The sequence below is a fragment of the Mizuhopecten yessoensis genome, unplaced genomic scaffold (assembly GCF_002113885.1).
Source record: "Mizuhopecten yessoensis strain PY_sf001 unplaced genomic scaffold, ASM211388v2 scaffold10999, whole genome shotgun sequence".
Taxonomy (NCBI): domain Eukaryota; kingdom Metazoa; phylum Mollusca; class Bivalvia; order Pectinida; family Pectinidae; genus Mizuhopecten; species Mizuhopecten yessoensis.
In genome coordinates this window covers 138072-152376 of record NW_018408828.1, presented here as the reverse complement: position 1 = coordinate 152376, position 14305 = coordinate 138072, and positions in this window count along the sequence as shown.

Sequence of the window (14305 nt, the reverse complement as noted above, 5' to 3'; positions counted from 1 at the left end):
CCCCCCCCCCCCCCTTTTTTAAGACTGGATTTCCGCAAAGTTTCTTTACAGTACAAACATAAAACGCATAAAATAACAGAATCTGAAATATTTTGTTGATTTAATTCCTTCCTAATCTGTTAATGTGTCGCCGGTGTAGTCTCCCAGTTCAAAATGGAAATGACAAACGACGTCATGTTTTCCAGGGTTCCAAAGGCCTTTTGTTTTTGTGTCCTGTCGCTTGATGACTACTCTCCCATTTCTGGCGGAGCTGAGGGTCAGTTGGAAATGTATGTCCACCACTGTTTGAGCATCTAGGCACACAACAGCGTTGAGGCATTGCGATGTATATTAATATCAATACTCAATATATTATGGTGTACACGAAGCGGTTACCAAGCTCAACCTGTAAACATCGCGTTACAATCGTTTCCGCGATAAAAGCGTATTGCTAACCACCGTTGGTACACAAGCGCCATCTGCCGTGCAAAAAATGGTAAGGGAAAACCATTGGTGCACCAGATTTATTTTGGTTGCTTTCGTGTCTCCAAGACAAGCAAATCCCCAATGGCAGTAGTTTACACATTAGTCGCCTCTTAAGATACCTGCAGTTGGTGAGATGTATTCTTTTCTCGATCCCCAACCTGCAGAGGGAGTCTCATTTCCTGCTGTTCTATAGCCATCCACCAGGGAATGTAAAAGAGGTATTCAGGAAGACTAATCTATCTTCTAAATCCAGATGCAGTTGAAAAAAATCCAGTTAACACCTTCAAACAGCACCACTGTTGCATCCTCAGTACAACCCTTCATCATCAAAACCATCTTCATTGGCACAGACCACGTGACCAGCATAGCCCTAAGTCCATGACGTTCCTGCAAAGCCCTATACAGCTAGAAGAAAACTTTTTACTGAAGCAAGAGTTATCACTAGTAATAGCTTCTTACAAGAAAAGATAGCTGAAGAGAACACTTAGAAAGAAAAAATGGTCAGAGAGAGGGAGGTAACACAAAGAAAGCTTACTTGTGCAAAGTTTGCAAGTGGAGTGATTCTCTCAACAGTGAGAGTGACGCCTCTTAGGTCTAATGCTCTTCATGTGGGCGTTGGTACCATCCAGAGTGTGTTGATCTTACAAAGGAGAATTCAGGAAATGATGAGCTACAGGTGAAATGCTGCGTGTTATTTGTGATATCGGAATCACCTGGGCTTTCACCTGTACATTTATTTCACCTAAAACTCTTCAATTGTTAGAGTATGTATGTAAATAACACAATGTTGCAAAAACTGTTAGAATATTGTGTGGTTTTGTGTGTTATTCCCGGAGCCTGAGCCTAAGTCATGTAGGAAGTTTTCCGGTAATCCTGGAACCAGAAACATGTCTGCAGGGAACGCAACACCGCTGCAATATGTTTTGCTATTTTTTTTAAAGAAATAAATAAACGCAACAAAGAAACAATGCTTGTGCAAATCCGTATTAACAAATTTTGCAACATGTAAAAAATCACTTTCGGGTTGACCTTTTTCCAAAATTAGATCCTGATTTCCAGCATGGTATACAATTAAATGTATATCGTCAATACACTTGTTACTTCCGAATATCTATTACTTCAGATATGCACGGCAATACATCCGAGACCACGTATTGCTCCGATGTTCTAGAGTGAGAAAAATGGAAACGGCTGACAATACTAGTATTCAAAGATTCCTAACAAGATTTTTTGTTTCATAAAAAAGAAATGATTTGTTTTGTTTATCAGGGTCAGTTTACATCCGACGTCCAGATAATCTGCTGAGGAAACAGCATCATGTATATATATAAACTGTAGCCTTCTTTGTCTTATCGGTTGATTTGTAGTTTGTACATTTGTTTCGCCTTGGACCCTGGAACCACACAATTCGTTTCGAGACTTTTTTTTGTAGAAACTGTCAACTTCTTTAGATGTTAACCGGAAGTGTGTATGTCATCTTGACTGTATATCTTAAACCTGTCGAATTCCAAAATAAACATGTTCCCTTAATTGTAATTGTTTGAATTTTTATTTACCATTATATACATATCCTTTCATCCCTGACGGTAAAGTTTGCCCTCTCCTGGAAATTTGCAAATCGAATGTTCAAACGACACTATGTTCCCAAACAAGCAATATGTGTTGATAAAAGCCATGTAAAACGTTGTAAAATAAGTCTTGCTGCAATATATCCCATCAAAGCATTCCAGAGTGAAGTTTCGGATTTTGGCCGAGAACGAGATATGTCATGCATACGATATCTTATCTTGGAAAACAATTTGGTCAAATCCGCAAAGGAACATTTCCGGAGGCAGGGGGGATCGGCGTCATATGAATGAAGCTATTATGTGCCTATATCATCAATTTCCTTCATCGACATATGGCCTGAACACCAGAAATTTACAGTACGTGTTACTTACTAATCCAAATGTCAATGTGTTGCGAAGGGAAGAGCTCCGTATTGTACTCGGGCTGGACATCCCACGGATGATATAGTGTTGTTATTCGGAGTTGCATTATGTGCCTTCAGTGTAACCGTGTACCCCCAGGGGAAGAGATGGCATCGTCTGTGACGGCGTCAGTCAAGGTAATCCCGTTTGGTCAGGATAGCTAATCTCTAGGGACAATACAGAAATATGAACATGCGTAATTTGATGTCTAGGTGTCTTATAAATGTAGGAGACACGGAATATTCAGGCGATTGAAGAGGTTGGGAAACCCTGGAATCACTGTAACATATGATTGGTGTTCTTACCCTGCCAAACTTAATCGCCTCTTACGATCATGCAATGGAGGCAGCAGGAACAATTCTTACGCCCTACCTGAAATGACCTTAGCTGTTAATAGGACGTTAAACAAAATTACACCAAACCAAACGAAGGTAAATTTCATTTTGAGCAGACCATTCAAAAAATGTTAAAACAGGTGCCTCCGACCTCCCCCATAGGATGAATTGCCTAGCAGTCATCACATCAGTCTCAAAATGAGATGTGCACAACTATATAATGGACCATATGGAACCTTCTAATGAATTTGAGACAGATTTGCCAAGAACTTGCCAAGAAAAAGTGATAAAAAAACAATTAAGGTCAGGTGATAACAGATTACGAATGAAGGTATGATTTGAAAAGTTTGTATTCAAATAGAAATATCTCTAATTTAACCTATTTTTTTTGGCGAAAACACAAATAGCTGGTCATAGTAAACAGCTTTATTAATATCATTTAATGTTCAAGATCAAGTCCTACATTACATGTGACTGCTCAAAGACTGAACAAAATGAAACACTACTGTTTCTATGTTTTTGCAGGCACTGTGTGGTCATTTTATAACCCAGAGAGAAGTATTGGTATGGAAAAGAAAATTATTGCATTATTATGGTTGCTTGGCAAAAATGAGTGTTTCAGAAGTGTGGCCGACCGCTTCGACTTCGCTGGGCCTTCTACACACAGATTCCTTTATAGGAAAGGTTTTCCAAGCATCCAGCTACAGGCAGCAACATGGTCTTCCGGAATGTTTATGCGATTTGGCCATGATGCACAAGTCTTGCAAAACTGTCCGTTAAACCAGATTCTTCCATCACTGCCAGCAAACCAGTATCTCCTGGGAGACTCGGTCAATCCACTGTCAGTAAACTTGCTGGTGCCATTTCGTGACGATGGCTTTCTTAAGTTATATTGAAAAAAAAATGATAAATTGAAAAATTGAGTTGATATTGAGCGTGCATTTGGCCTATTTAAATGTAAATTTAGGAGGCTGCAATTTCTCGACAAGCACCTGCTAAATGAAAATCCAAATGCTATTGTAGCATGCTGTGTATTACATAATTTCAATCTACAGAAGGAATCTTCTGATGACGAATTTTATATGCCAGATGATACCTGCTATCCACCAGCTGATGACAACTCTACATTTTCCAAATTTAGTCGCCTCTTACGATCATGCAATGGGGGCAGCAGGTACAATTATTAAGCCGACCTGCAGGGAAGACAAGTTTGGATTAGTTTGATATTTTTTATTGTCCTATAAACAGCCAAGGTCATTTTAAGGACGTGCCTCCAAATCATGTGTGTTGTGTAAGCTTGCATTTAAACATTTAATTGCTTTCAGTTGGCATTCATAGGAAATATGAATGCCTACTGGACAAATGCAAATTCAATGAAGCGCGTAAGCGCTTCATGTTGGATTTGTCTATGTCCAGTTGGAATTCATTTTTCCTATGAATGCCAACTGAAAGCAGTTCAGTACTTATATTTATATCTTTTTTTAATGTGTTAATCTCATAAAAAAAATATATTACGTTTATTATTATTCAGAATTTACTTCAAATAATGAATGTATCGTGTACTGGTACGCGCCACATTATCGTGATTTTAATGGCGCGACAAAGCACCCGCGATTTTTGTGACGTTTTTGCTGACGAAAATGGAGGCGCAGACGGTAACTATTGATGAAACACAATTTCAATGAAAAGAATCGATGCAAAACATACCTCAATGCTTAAATTAAACTAAGTAAATCTTGCCTTGAAAATATTACATTAGCCAGGGGGAGCATGCTACCAGCTTTAATCTGTGATAGGCTGCCATTATTCACCTAGCGTCTACTACCTGACAACACAACGCTGTTCCAGACACTGATTGATAGTGATTTGAAGGGAGATAATGCTGTGAAAATAACGTCAGGAAGCGATAACAACTAAAATGGAACGTTGTATGTTTTTTTATAAAGAAATACCATATTCACTTCTAGTATCTACTATACTGTAGTAGCATGTTTACTGTGGACAGTTCATTGATTTACTGTTAAATCCCCAAATTCGATGATGCATAAAATTGTATCACATACTCCGCCTGTTATACAGTGAATTCGCCTGTGTAATATTTTTTTTTATATATGTCACTGGTGTAGTGTAATATACCCCCGGCATTTGAAAACCAGGTATGGACTCGGGATGACGCATATATACACTGTGTCATTTACATTTAAATTGTTTCAATAAATAATACTGGTTTAATAGATGTGTTATTTTGATTTTAAAATACATTGTATGCACATTTTACAGACACATATTAGGTCTCCTGGCCCATACCACTAATTTGCTGCAGCCATATGATGTTCTCCTGTTTGGTGGGCTTATAGAAAAGATGAGTCTTGAAAAATTCCGCGTCACTTGTAAACACATCTATGGTGGTCAACAAGGCCAAGTTTCCGCCCCTACTCTCCTTTTCTATAGACTCGAATGTTTTCGCCAGCTTTCATAATAAAGTCGTCATTCAGGTATGCCGTACAATAAATAGTCAACTTATTAAATTAATATTTTAAGTTACTTTATGCTTTCATGGTTGTACCCCTCAATAATCTTAGACTAACATCAGTTTGAAGAGGTGTATTTATACAGCAGTTTGTTGAAATGTCATTGATACATTGTTTTAAACTTGCAGTCCCTTTTAACCCGTACATGATAGACATGAGCATGCTGGTACCGCAGGACTTTCAGAAGAAGAAAGTTCCAAGTACTATGGCCAATCGTGGCCATTCGATCTCAGACTCTTCGACAGAAGAATCAACACATGAAGATACATCACAGACAGCACCTAGCGAATTAAATTTATCTTGCAAATATAAATAGACTTATTGTAGAAATGGAACTACAACCGTACTGTTCCATAAAGTATAATTTGAGACACTTTATTGAAGTGGAGAATAATATTAATTTGAATGATTTTGTATTCAGGTTTCCAGTCAAACGTGTACAAGGAGTGTGGTGCCTCCAAATCCCTTCTGTCTGTCCAAAAGCTAATAAAGGAACAGCAGAGCTTATTTGTAATTCCCCTGTCTAGCCAGCCACCAAAAAAAGAAAAGGAAAGTAGTGACGGAAGCACGCATAATTACAGGGGACAAAATGCTGGAGCAGCTTGAATTGAAGGAAAAGGAAGAAGACAAAAAAGAGCGGGAATCGCAAGAAGAAAGGAAAGAGAGAAGAAAAAAGGAAGAACGAAGGGAAGAAACAAGAAAAGGGAAAAGGAGAGAACGAATGAATGCAACAATGAACAGTTAAACAGGAAAAGGGCAGTTACTATGGGGGATATTGAATCAGAAGATGAAATTGTTGTGCGTCTAAGAAATCCCCCTAGTGACGAAGAGGAAGCTATGACCTTGTGGGTGGCTTGCGTGCTGTGCGACACTTGGTACCACCAGACCTGCATTGGCAACATAAGTGAAAACTTCATTTGTATCAAATGTACATGATGTTGTACTGTACCTGAAATATCCTGAAGATATGTTGTTATCTTCATGAATGCATTGACCATAGGTTACCATGACAACCAATTTAACACACAATTTCTTAATGAAAAAAGTACTAAAAAATAACAATTTTTGCATCTGACTATCTCTTATGAGCAAGTGAATATAATTGATCTGGTTGATTGTCCTATTACAGTTGTCTTTGGACATATCAACATATCAAAACATATCAAAAATAAAAATATGTAGACTATTACGGAATTTAAAAAAACTGGCATTCTTGTCACCCTTTTATTCCAATATGACAAAAATGTGAAATTAAGCAGTTTCTGCTATCATTCTACATCAATATAATCGGGGTAATATGTTATGCAATATGATTTCAATAGGTTTCATTTGACAATTTCTTGCAATATTATTTTTGCTCCCCAATAAGGTTTTTTTCAAATAATTGCAGTAAATTTGTGCTATAAATAGATTTTTGTAAAATATTGAAATAAGGCAATTTTCTGTGTCTGCTATCATCCTACATCAAATAAATGGGGGTAACATGTTATGCTACATGGTTTTAACAGGTTTCATTTAACAATTTCATGCAAAAACTTTGTTGTTGCCTCCTAAGGGTTTATCAATAAATTGTATTTATTTGCGCTAAAAATAGATTTTTTTGTAAAATATTGAAATTCAGGTAATTTTAAACCATATGAGGGTTTGCATGGATGAAGATGACAATAATTTTGTTATCTTTATCCTTAACTGTAAATAAGGAATAACTGTGTAACACAACAGAGTTATGGTAATTGTTCCATTCTACTAAATTGTGTTTTGTAACAGCGTTTTTGGGATGATCTTAGTCTACTTCTTGAAATGAGAGGTTTTTTTTAAGGATTTTAGAGCAAAGATGATAATTTATAGTACTAATGGCAATTTCTTTTAAAAGAACAAAGCAATTTTGTTTACAACATAACATTTTTAATCAGTAGAAACAATAAACTGATGAAAGTAGTACATACTGGTACATAAGGCAGGTCAAAGTCTGCTGACACAAATGCGATTTCAACAAATGTAACTGACCAACTATTATACCAAATGATGTTTCCAAGTTTTTCACAGTTCATAGATGTTCAGTATGTGACAAAAATTTGCCAATTTTCCATATTAGATCTGTAAGGGAACCTCACAAAGCAATACCCCTTTTTTTCACTCAAGTCAAATGAACTCCCCTTAATGACGTCTGACCGAAAAACTATTTCTTCATGCACATTCATATGGCGGACTACCATTGTGTGCAGTTTCCATGAAATCCATTCGCTGGTTTAGGAGAAGTTGCGATTAAAAGAAAGTATGATAAAAAACAACACAATCATCTAATTTTATCCTACTAGCCTATTACATACAGGGGTACGAATAATGATATTTGTGTACTATACAGATATCGTCTCCTCGTACCCATCCTAATCACTTTCAACTGCAATTTGCATTGGCACTTGTTATCTGCAGTGGTACCAGATAATGACCTCATGTACTTGCGAAAGTATTTTACACTGTTTTTCCAGTTTCCTGTTATAAGAGTGTTATATATAGACTAGACTTGTTTTATTTTATCGATAAAAACAATACATGTATATTGTATGAAAATATCAAATTCATTTGTACTCGCCGCAAAACAGGTATGAATATCTCAGCAGAGTCTCGCATGCTACCTGTTTCTAAGGCTCGTACAAATAAAAATGATATTTTCCGACAATGTACATGTATTGTATATAAATGAACATTTTTTATTTTATGAAATACCATAGATGACGACAAAAGATAAATGAGTCTGAATCAATTTTTATTGAATTAAACAATATAGGTTAACAAACTACCATGTTGAAACGAAAGTATGCAAAATTTTAGCTAAAAATACATTTCTTATACTCTGCTATTATGAAATGTTATAGGACACTACATCATAAATGGTGAAGATAGATGGACTGTAGTGATAAAAAAATCTTAAGCAGTGTAGTGATTTTTTTTCAACATCTTTTTACATTCTTATCCAGGGATGAGCTTTTATTTTTTTATCTATATCATTACCAGTGATACAATGTAGCAGCCAGCATTATCACTCCTCAAATAAATTGTTCTTACTCTTGGCATCTGTTTTTTATGGAAGTAAGTAGATGTTCCAATACAGAAGTTACTGAAAACCACTCTTGTTTGTCCGTGGCAAAAATGTGAGCATAAATCCTGTGCTGTAATTTTTTTTTTTAAAAATAGTATATTGACATCATAATACATGATCCTTTATAAATGTTTATGATAAGGATACAACATAATAAAATAGACGAATAAAATGTACTACAGTGGAACCTGCCTAAATCTGAGACCCGAGTATTTAAAAATAATGTATAATCTGTCAACCACTGTATTTTAATATTTTTATTCACATTTTTTGCCACCTGTCTATTAAAATAAAATATAAGCTCTTGAATGGTGGGGCAGACCCTGGGGTCAATTCTAATATCATGACTGCATTCGTCTCTTTATGCCCAACAATTGTGTATATAGTTTTGGGGTGGGGATCTTAACCATTTCGAAGTTATGACCCAGGGGTTAAGTCTCCAAGTGTGGGGCAGTCCCGAAGGCAATCCTGGAAGCATATGTGCATTCATCTCTTTATACTCAGCAATTGTATATATGGTTATAGGGTAGGGATATCAACTGTTTCCAAGCTGTGACTAAGAAACTAGGTCCATAGGGGTTCGGTCATACCCCAGGGTCTATTCAAATATAATGACTGCATTCGTCTCTTTATGCCCAGCATTTGTATATATAGTTTTGGGGTTGGGATCTCAGCCGTTTTGAAGTTATGGTCCAGGGACTATGTCTCCAAGGGTGAGTCTATTCAAATATAATGACTGCATTCGTCTCTTTATGCCCAGCATTTGGATATATAGTTTTGGGGTTGGGTTCTCAACCGTTTTGAAGTTATGGTCCAGGGACTATGTCTCCAAGGGTGGGGCCAGACCATAGGGCCATCCCGGAATGTGCATTCTTCTCTTTATATTCAGCAGTTGTATATATGGTTATATGGTGGGGATCTCAACCATTTCCAAGTAATACATTATTTTTGGCCCCATCCCTTAGCCCGGGGGTCAGCCCCACCATTTGTACAATTTTGAATCCCTGCCTCCCATGAATGCTTTCGACCAATTATGATCGATATCCATGGCTTGTTCTACAGCAAAAGTCGTTTATAGCAATATAGCCAAATTGCCCCCGCCCTCAGCACTATCATTTGTACAATTTTGAATCCCCACCACCTAGGGATGCTTCCAGTCAAATATGGTTGATATCCATCTCTTAGTGGCATACTATTTCTAATTAACAACCAGATTATTTTATAACCACCTATAAAATACATAGGGACACATTTGGATCTCCTTTCTAGTATGTTTCAGTGAGGTAGCACTATAAAGTCGGCATCAGTTCCGCGCTATCACAAGGAGATAAACACGAACATATCGCAGCCTCCCAAAATACACACACATACACTACACGCATGCACAAACGAACCTTTCTGGGTAACATATACACTCATATGTATCAGGGCTCACCTTTATTTTGTCAAGATCATCCTTAAATATGCTGACACTGACATACCATTTGATGCGCTTTTGGCCATACCAATCGCTTTGCTTCTCTCGGTAAGCCATAGGCAGAAATGTCATGGCCCAGTCCATGATGATAAGAGAATCATGGTTTTCCAAATCTGTCAAAATGTTTGTTATCCCTTTGTCTTGGTTTAAGGATCTCACTATATGTTCCTTTCATAAATTTATGCTGCTTTCGGCTGAATCTATGTCGGAAATCATTTCTATCTTTTTGTCTCCTGTCAAGTCTGAAAACAAATACAAGAAAAATATCAGATAATACAAAATATCACTTACATTACCATTCTAAATATACTTATAAAATTGTTGATCATCTTGAAAAGATAGTTTTTCTAACTCAAACTGAAAGAGTGAAGATGGTCAGTGATAATTAATCTGTAAATTGCTACTTGTCTATGACGTCATGTGCATCCTTAGTTTCTAGCAATGCATTCTTATCTCATGCTACCTTACACTATTAATTATAGTGCAACCGGATTCAAATGGTGTATGTATAAATATAATTATTACTGAAACAATTGGCCAGCCTTCGAAGTCCTATGAAGCACTTCCATTTGATAAATAAAACATTTCAAATCCTCCAAGAAAAAAACAATGCTGGATAAGATAGTTTTTAATCTCAATTACAAATACAAGAATCTTATATAATTGGACATACTTGTGTTTTTTAACAACCTGTCTTATCCAACATAAGTTCTGGTCCCAAGCCTAAGTATGTCTAAATGGACAGATTATAAGTGATATTAGGCCCAATTGAATCATAATTACACAATGTTAGTTATATAAGAAAAAAGACCACTTAAGAAGCTTGGAAAAATTCTGCTTATAACATATTTTTGTTAAACAGGATTTGTGTAATCAATCTAATGCTTAGAGATAAAAAGTTACTTTTTTCACCAGATAATAGTAGCTTATTTTTCACCAGATAATAGTAGTTTAAGCTGAGTAATGGCATCAGGAAACAGGTTGCATCTGTTGCATCTGTCGCATAGAACATACTATTATTGTGATGACATTTGTGCTGTAAATGCTGATTAATGCTGTCACTCAGTGCATATCAGAAATCACCTCTACGACATTGCACGCCAAGGTGAGCGCAAGCCAGTCGCGGCACATTTCAATGCACCTGGACACAATGCTGATGACGTTCTGGTTACAGGCATTGTGTCAGGTATACATAACGTCAACATCCGGCTATGAACAGAAGAAGCGTGGATTCATATCTTGAAGACACAACGACAATGGGAATGAACATCATCACCTAAAGAAATAATGGCAAACACGAAAACTACAAAAGCGAAGAACTCAATTATCATAGCGAAGCCAGAAGCCAACAATTCTAAGGCCATACAAAACTAAAAGCTCCGAGACCAAAATTACGTCTCCCGTGCATTCTGTGTGGGAGCACGTTCGGTGCACTATGGAGCCTGCGCCGACATGTTAATCTCAGACACGACAGAGGAAAGCAGACAAGCTATGTTTGCAAAATTTGCAAACGGGCATACGGCAGGAGAGAACATTACAACCGCCACCAACAGCAGAAACACCCCTTATAAAAGATCGAACCCGAAGTGAGGGAACAAACAACGAAGGACTTCCGGCGGAAGCCTTAACCAAAAACAGTTAAGACTATGTGAAATTCAGAATACGACCGGCCACCGGAATAACGACGTCGGGAACGGCATCTACAATCAGACCGATTATGGAGGAAACAGTGGACATTCTCAAAGAAGACCTGATGATAAGTGACACCACTTCATCATCAGATACTTCAAGTGAGGGCGGAATAGAACACAAACAGCAAACAGATGTTTTACTGTCAAGCGGCACATGGTGCCAGGATGAACTAAATTAATCAAACATACACTCTACGAATATATAACAAAGACACTATATACTATGATGCATGTTTATTGTTTCAAAAATATCATACAATCAACTACGGAAATACCAATATATATAAAACTACATGTGAACAATTATTTTAAAATTTCAGAGAAAGACATTTTAATAATCACAGCATATCTATAAAGTTAGAACATCTAAGAAGGGCTTACCCGCCCTTCACTATTGTGTATTAACCCGCTCTTCACTATTGTTTATTATCTATCTTTTGATGACGTCATGCAAAAACCTACAATGTAAAACTGCATCCCATTTTTTGTACTTCAGGGGCTGAAATATCTTGAAAAAATGTCCTGATGAAGAGCTGACCGTAATACAAACCCACGCATTGGTAACGCTTCAGCGTGTTGTGATTGAAACCCACCTGGATTCGGTGCATATCTAATACCGTGATCTGGACAGGGGTCCTCTATTTGCACATGTAGCTTAAACTCGGTTTTCAGATAAACTTTACTGACATGACTGTTTTTTTCCAATGTTTTGGAGCTTCTGGCTATTGTAAATGATATGAGCCTGTATATCATCAAGTAGGTTTGTCAGGGATTCATATGCTGCGGCTCCATCTGCTGCAATATTATCCAGTCCCTTCAGATTGGCTCTTTTAGATGCTGGGCATGATTGCAGTATTTTAAACAGGGTAGATGAAGACAGTGGATTGTAGTCAGAATCTTTACAGAAAGAATGATAGGTCTTGATTAGAGTAGAATGGCAAACTGTTCTGACTACTTCAGGAATTTTGATAATTTCACCACATTGCAGCCTCATTTGTTTTGTACCAAAAGAGCATACATGAAAAAGAATAGTCTTCATGCTATAAAGTTTTGCATTAAATACTGTTCATTTATACAATGTACTCAAATCAATGTGTATTTCAAAATTTTGTTAAGATGCAACTAATATAATAGTCTTCCTAATATTTTCCCCTCCTTGTGACCCAGTGAGAAACAGAAGGGTACTGGATTCTTAGGTAGGAGCGAAAGTTCTTGTATTTGCAATAAAATGGGGATTTAGACATGTTAGAAAGATATGAATAATTGGTCTTCTTGTTTTGAACTGTAACTTTAAGACAATAAAATCACATATTTGATGTTGCAGTTCCTATAAACAAATTCTTATTACCAGTATCTATCTTGCTTAAAAATAAGTTAGATTTTCCAAAATTACATAATTAAATGTTGGGTTAAGTAAAAATTCTAAAGCATGAGCAAGTTTATCTTGGTCTAGCCTCTGCCTGAAATGTTCTTCCTTCTTTGGAGCAGGAGCACCTTTCATAAATGCAGTATGGAAAAATTTCATTTTTGTTTTAATGAAAACTCTTTCCAAAAATTATTTGATAGGGAAGGAGAATGTTAGAAAAGCAATGTCAACTTTTTATTAAATGAAGCACCAGGAGTATTTCCCTAAAACATTTTCGCATCAATTTTAAAATGAAGAAAAAGTGAGAATGCCGACAACAGAATGAAATTTGAAAAGTCTATGTGAAGCGTTAAGCACCATTTTGATTCATGAAAGGCAATAACTCCATAATGATAAATCCAAAAATTGTCTAATATGAACTTGACCTTTTTTTCTAGATAATAAACAACATCTACATATGTTTAGTGGTTTTTCAAATTATTTAATTGATTGATTGATTGATTGTAGTAAAAGTTTATCATCCATTTGCAGAAAATTCATGTATTTCAGAACATATAAAAACAAGTAATCCTAAGTAATGAATTTCTATTACCTTTTCCATACTGTGAAGCATGCAGTCGTGCTTGGTCAATGCAGAGAGTACTCAATCCAGGGATCATTTCCTGTAGTTCTTTTTTTAGTAAACTTCTGAGAAATCATAGACAGAAGCTGTCTTTTGGTATGTGTATTTGATGATTCCTGGAATAGTTGAACTATCAACTTAACCATATCAGTAGATTTGGCATCATCAACTTCACTTTCATCAGGTTGAATAAGTCAAAGTATCTTATTTTCCTGGTCTGGGGCAATACAGCTCAGAACAGCATGGACGGCTGTTTTAGCTTTTCTTTTAATTGCTCGTTTAGCAGATTCTCCAAGCTGGTCAAAATCAATTCTCCGTCGGAATTTGATTGGAGAAAAATCACCTTTGGAAAGTATCTGCATTTAGCTATTAATTGCATTCAATGAAATATCAAGGTCATCACTCCAGGTTGAAATATGTGATAAATCACTTTGAGAAGATGCAGATACCTGCTAAAAAATGAGCCTGATTTTTGTTTGTTTGTTTGTTTGATTTTGTTTAACGTCCTATTAACAGCTAAGGTCATTTAAGGACGGCCTCCCCTGTGTGCAAGATGCATGCATGTAGTGTATGTGTGTGTATTTTGGGAGGCTGCGATATGTTCGTGTTTGTCTTCTTGTAATAGCGCGGAACTGATGCCGACTTTATAGTGCTACCTCACTGAAACATACTGCCGAAGACACCCAGCAGGACGCCCCACCCGGTCACATTATACTGACAACGGGCGAACCAGTCGTCCCACTCCTAA